At 42.7% G+C, this 6,890-nt stretch overlaps 1 protein-coding gene across 1 annotated transcript in view; it reads right to left on the minus strand.

The window, feature by feature from the left end:
- Ano3 (anoctamin 3) overlaps nucleotides 1-6,890 on the minus strand; it is a 405,337-nt gene that overhangs the window by 387,108 nt on the left and 11,339 nt on the right. The window lies entirely within an intron of this gene.

A 6,890-nucleotide genomic window follows, 5' to 3' on the forward strand; every position in this document is an offset into this window, starting at 1 on the left:
CAAATTGCAGTACAGGGTTACAGGCTAAATCCTGAGGGGACTTGGTTGACTTTATCAGATACAAAAGTTATATTTCTTGTTATATAGGTCTTGCTTTATCCTGGTCTTAACAATCCAGCAGAAAAGTATAAAGACAAGGTATAAAAAGTAAAGCCGTACTAATATGCTGAGCTGTGGAAGGCTCAAATCAACAACTGACATTGCCAGTCCTCCAGATAACCCACTACTATTATGGACTATTAGACTATGGGATTATTTGCTGAATTCACACACATACAATATTTAATTGGCAATGGACTATCCATCTGTAACAAAACTAAACAAAAAAAGGGGATACAAAGAAAGGACCATTTTGTATCTGTAGATACAAAATAGGTGAGATATAGAGCTACTTTCTCTTAATTCAATGAGAAGAAAGATTTATGTTAATAGTATTTGGACAGGCTATCATGTCTGCATCTTGTACTATGAATAACCACTAAGAAAGTAACAATATGTAATGTATTAATTATTGAAACTGTCCTATTAATTGGTTTTGAAGCTGTCTCATTGCTGTTTCTCAATAAAATTAATAAAAAGATAAGATCAAGTAACATGGAGCACATGCTGTCCAATGTAAAGCATAGAAGGAGTAGTGCGTCAGAGCAGGGCAAAATATAGAATCAGATAAGAGAGTTAATCTGAGAAATTTATAAGCAAGTCTATTGCTTTGTGAAGAAATTACATAAATTCCGGATGAATAATTGAATGTGTCTGTTGGTCTCTGCAGTGGCTTTGCAGCTGATTTTCGCTTCTTACCTGTGCATTTTTGTCTCAAGCCTTTCTGGACTTGACTGTGATGTTCATATTGCCTAGATTAACTTTTCTCCTTGATTCCTTAACTTTGGTCAATAATTTTTTCTGTTGCACTATTCCCTCCGTTCTGTGCTCTCCTTGCCCCCTCCTACTCCTCTGGCAGAACTCAATTCACTCCATTACTGTTCCATAGCAGCTTATTCATACATTTACCATGACACAGCCATCTGAAATGAATAGAAGCTTCCCAGATGAAGAAATACAAATGGTCAATAAATACATGAAAAAACATCCAACATCATTGGCCAGTTGAGAAAGGAACATTAAGACATCACTGAGATTCCTTCTCACCCCAGAAAGAATGACTGTCATCAAGAAATCAGCCACTAACAAGTGCTGACAGGGATGCGGGACTGAGGGACCCTTTGTCACTGACCTTGGCAGTAAAACTGGGACAGCAGTATGGAAATCAGTATGGAGAGTCCTCAAAAGTAGCAAAGCAAATTCCTCACTGACTCCATTTCTAAGACCTTTTCCAAAAGAGTGAAAGGCATCGTATGATAGTTATCCACACATACCCATATCATAGCAGCACATGCACTACAGCTGCATGTTGAACAAGGCCTACATGTGACCGACAGATGAACAGACAATGAGCATGTGCTGCCTACATGCAATGGAGTACTATTGTGCTGTAAAGAAGCACAGACTCGAGGTATCTGCAGGGAAATGGATAAAACTTGAGAACATAATGTCAAATTAAATAAATAAGAGACTCAAACTTAAATATAACATCATTTCTCCTATATGAGAAACTCAATAGTTAAGTAAAGTGCCACACACAAGACAGATAACAGGAAGAGAAGGAAAGGGAAAAAGAAATGCAATTTTTTTTAGGGAATGTACGAATTCTCCACAATGAATGCAATCATTATGTATTGCAAATGTGTTCCAAAAACTAAAAATTAAAAGCACAAAAGGTTTCAGTGGCTATCTTCCTGTTAGATTGTTCCCAATTTCATTTTCCATGTGGGGATTTTAACATTTGTTTTTAAAGAAAACACAGATTAATGAATGGACTTCTATAAATAAATAAAAGCTAGAAGATCATCTGATATCAGAAATTCTGGATAAAGCAATCCCAAGAATTTTTCATTGCTGGCAGTTCTACCCTATATTAATGCTAACAAAATGAGAATCTGGAACATAGTCCCTAAGCCATCAGGAGCTGGATTCTGTACCACCTGCATCGCCTTCGTACAAATGAATAAATAAGTAGCAGCCCATAGTAGCCATAAGGAAGAATGCTCCTACTAAAATCAGAGGGACTTCAGCAGGTTTCCTCTGGTGGCCTCCTTTTCTTTTGATTACTGTGTGAAGAGCTGACAGTGGTAATAAAAATAAAACTCCCCAGGTGGATTGCCCCAATGAAGAATGGAGGCTCAGAGGGAATTAATGTTTTATTCACATAGTTTGAATATAAAAACCAGTATCTTTTTAAGGACTTCAACATGATTTTTATAAGTTTGATATTTATGAATATTCTTTTTTTCCTGTATTGTAGGGAAGGGTCCACAGGGTGTTCAGGGTCTCACTACTAAATCACAGTTGTAGTGATCTGCTGTTTACAGCCTCCCAAGTGCTGGGATTACAGGCACACAACACCATGCCCAGTCTCAATTGCTGTCTCAGCATGCCCTGCAGGACCTTCATGGCAGGCTTGGGGATCCAACCCCCAGCTGCTGTGCCTACTTGCAGGCACTTTAATCTGCTAAACTATTTGGCTGGCCTATTATTATTCTTAAACATATTAAACTCGACAATAAGATTTACTTGTGACTAAATTACGGAGCTGAATAATACATTATTTATTGTTCATTTGACCTTTTTTATTTTGGGGTATCGGGAATTGATCTTAGGACCTTCTGCCTGCCAGGCAAGCACCCTGCCACTGAGCTGTATCTCCAGCCCTCACTTGACTTTTGATTTAAGTCAGCAACAGATTCTTATATAATATTTGTTTTGTTTCTACTTTTCTCTATTCATAATTTTACTATGTAGTAAGTCTTATAAATTCACATGCAGACAGGTATGGTGGCACATGCCTGTAATACCAGCACTCAGGAGGCTGAGACAGGAGGACCACTATGAGTCTGAACTGAATAGTGACATCTTGTATCAAAAAAAAAAAAAAAAGAAAGAAAGAAAAAAAAAGTGAACATGTTTGACCATGTGTTAATTCAGTAAAGTTCTTCAAATTTCTGTTGTATTCAGGAATCACAACATCTCCCAGTTACTCAAGCAAAACAAAGCATAAAATAAGAACCATCACCCAGTGGCCAGTTCTGCTGTCTCAAAACCAAGATACCTAGCACTGTGCAATTTGTTAATTCAGCAACTCCCATAACTTCACTGACCTAACTCTTGGTTTCAAGCCCTGTCTTGAATTTCCTTCTTCTCTGTACTACCTTTCCCTAAACACATCACCCATGTAATCACCAGAACCTGGGCAGCCTGACACTTCCTGTGGGACATAACCATATTCATCCAGTTCAGATCCAGACCTTCAAATTATAAAGCAATGGGGCACATAAAATTAAGGGTGATTTATTTATTTAGAAATAAATCAAGGGCCAGCCAAATAGCTCAGCAGATTAAAACACCTGCAAGCAAGTGAAGGGGTTGGGGGTTCAATCCCTGGACCTGCAGTGCTGGTCCCGCCCCTGGGGTGTGCTGAGACAGCAATTGAGACTGGGCATGGTGGCATGTGCCTGTAATCCCAGCTCTTGGGAGGCTGTAAACAGGTGGATCACTATGAGTCCAATCTAGTAGTGAGATCTTGAACACCCTATAGACCCTTCCCTAAAATTCTGAAAAAAAAAAGAAAGAAAGAAATCATAATGATTAAAAAGTAATCAGAACGGGAGATGGAGAAAGTAAACAGATTTATGTTACATACAGTAAAGGTGAAGATGGGGGATCAACAACAGAACTGTGAAGAAGTTATTTTAGAGAAGGAAAGACTTGATAGAAGTTTTGAAGACAAAGTTTTCCAAAGAGAGGAGCCGAAAATAAATAGCTACATGAATTCTGATAACAACTAGTTCAAGCAATAACATAAGTCAGCTCCCAGAGCTGATGGTTCTGGCAGCTTCAGGCAGAGTCTGAATCCTGCTGAACCGTGGCAAAGCTGCACACCGAGTGTGTCCCCAGAGCTCCCCATCTTCAGGTGCACGCGGGCCATGCTGGCCTTTCTCCTCATGCCTGCTTTTTGTCTACATTCCAAACCTTATGTTTATTTTTTCCTGGCTTGCAAGGCAAATCCAGAATTACCACCTAAAGTCCTGAAGTTCACTTTGGAATAGTTTAGGACAACTTCTAAAGCAGTGTACGTTGAGTGGTCATAAATGAGTTAGGCAAAATGCTGGACAGTGAGGTTTTATCTACTAACTCATGATTCTGAAAATGTTTCATAAAGGACACTTAGACAGCAGCCACCAAAGAGAAGGGGAGACCAGCCATGCTGTGATTGCCATCATAGCTACAAGATGGGCTACATAGATTTCCCCTGAAGGCATCCAAAAGCAAAAGCCTGTTACTTTGCAGTGGAGGGGATAAATCCTAGTGGCATTTCCACCAGTGTAATGTGAAAACACAGCAGGGTCCCCCATGACATTAATCTCAACCACTTCCACAGTCGTAGTCCAGTGGACTATAGAGGAATTGCTGGCCCGGTTCCTAAGCAGATGGTTGGATGTGCCATCTCTTGGTAGTTATATAAGCTTAAATTTGTGCTGAAATCCCTTCTCTGTGTGAAGTGACAAACAGACATATGACTGTGGATTCCACCCTGAAATAGATCTGGATCAGATAGGCCTGGACGACCTCAGACCCATGGAAGAGACCGGCACCAACCCAAGATTAGTCACTCCTTCCTCCCCTACAGATTAAGTAAAATTTGATCTTTAGTAGGGAAAAAAGAAAGGCTTAATGTTGCCTCAGGGACCCATTACACTTCCAAATGAGGCTCTGTTTCTATCTGTCAGATGCGAGAGGATATGAAATCATGAGCCTCCAGAACAGAGGTTAAGGACAGAGTTATTCAGGCTTTTGAGAAATAGAAGGGACAAGTTGACTGTGGGCCCAAGTAAATGTTACCAGGCTTGCCCAGAAAGTAAAACGAGAGGTAGAACCATTCTCCAAATAGTAAAGTGACCATTACTGTCCCCGGCAATGCTATCACAGTCACGTATTACTGAAGGACAGGGCTCTGTGGTAAGGGCACCTTGCCAGCATGGGGCCATCCTAGCGTGTGCTTGCACAAACCTGGATGCTGGGGCCACTGCGCACCTCAGCTCTACGGGGCACTTGAGTATATGCTTCCTTGTACACACATGTGCGCGCGCACACACACACACACACACACACACTTCACAGCTTATGGCAATGATGGATATTGAGTCAGTCACAAGGGAAACACAGTCATCAGATGTACAAAGCAGGACAGCCACTGGGACGCCATGACAGCTCTGATGGGGACAGGATGTTTTCAATTCCACATAAGCTTAAGACTATCATCGTATCCATGAAAGACAGCATCGCCTGCATGCTATTCTAAGACATTTGTGGTCTACTCTTATTCCTCCTGCTACAGCACAACTTAGATTTTATACTGTAATCATTTAGGTACTGTCGATTTATTATCAAAAACTGGAGCTTATTTTTTACTTTTTTGAGAAAAGGTCTCTTATTCCAGGCTGGTCTTGAACTCGCTACGTAACCCAGGTTGATCTCAAGCTCCTGGAGCTCCTCCTGCCTCTGCTTTGCACTGGAAATATTTTTTTTTTATACACATCTACCATTAACCCTTTTGGAAGTGGCAGATGAATGAAAGCGAGTGAAGTAAGTGTAATAAATAAAACCGCACGAGCTCAATAAGGAAAGTGCTTGGGCGACAGGCAAGCCTCACGGAAGGGTTCATAGCGAGCAGTCTGTGCCACAAGGAAGAGGAAGGTAGGAGTTCTCCAAGAGCCACCGGAGCCCGGCAGGAGAGGATCCAAAAGGCGCCGCGGTGGCCCAGCTCAGCTGTCTGTAGTCCCCCGGAGCTCCCAGTCCGTCTCACCCCCAGGGCGGTGAGGGAGAAGCAAGGAGGCGCTTCCTCCTCTTGTCTTGCTGAGCGCTTTGGGGCCCTCTGGCGCCCTAGGGATGGCTTTGAGCTGCTGATTGCAGTCAGGGCGGGCCTGGGGCTCGCGGGGAAAAGACAAGGGGTGACATGGGAAACACAGCAAGTGTAACATAAAACCTCAAATGCAAGGTCTTCTACTCCTTTTTATTAGCTTCAGTGGTGCGTGTCTGGCTCTGCAGTGCGTTTTGCCACATGTCTCTCTCGGAACCGTTTCCAGCTGATGAGCCCGAGAAGCGCACGTCCAGCTGAGACGAACGCGTGGCACTAAGGCTGAAGGGCGACTCTCGCGAGCTGGACTCCACAGGTGGAAGGGGACCGAGGCCACCCCTAGGTCTTCCACGGCTGAAGCAGTGTGCACACACAGGCACACACACAGAGACACAGCTGTACGCGCCCACTTACTGGAGCGTGTCCCCACGTGTGTATCTGTTCCGTGTGCACAGGCCTCAGTCCTGGCTTATGCAGACACACTGTAGGTATTAGTGGAATGGGTGCTCCCTCCTACACACACCAAAACCAGGGTCAGCATTTTATTACTTAAATGACTCCCTGTCATCATTTTAATAGATCCCACATTATGCTATTAATTTTCTGAATACTGAACATTCTATCCTAGAAGGGCCAACCAAATAGCTCAGTGGACTAAAGTGCCTGCTGACACAGGCACAGGGACCAGGGTTCAATCCCAGGCATGCCATGCAGGCCCTGCCACTGGGGCACTGAGAGGACACTGAGACTGGGCATGGTGGTGCGTGCCTGTAATCTCAGCTTAGTGAGGCCCTGCAGTCCCTGTGCTAAAGTACATTTAAAAAGAAATCTACTACATACCAGAAACTATGAATCCTCATGCTCTTCACCATTTCTCTAGATGGAACTGTCCAATTCATTTAGAATTTATGTGTCTGTATAT

The sequence above is a fragment of the Octodon degus genome, unplaced genomic scaffold (genome assembly GCF_000260255.1).
Source record: "Octodon degus isolate 3935 unplaced genomic scaffold, OctDeg1.0 scaffold00193, whole genome shotgun sequence".
NCBI classification, from domain to species: Eukaryota; Metazoa; Chordata; class Mammalia; order Rodentia; family Octodontidae; genus Octodon; species Octodon degus.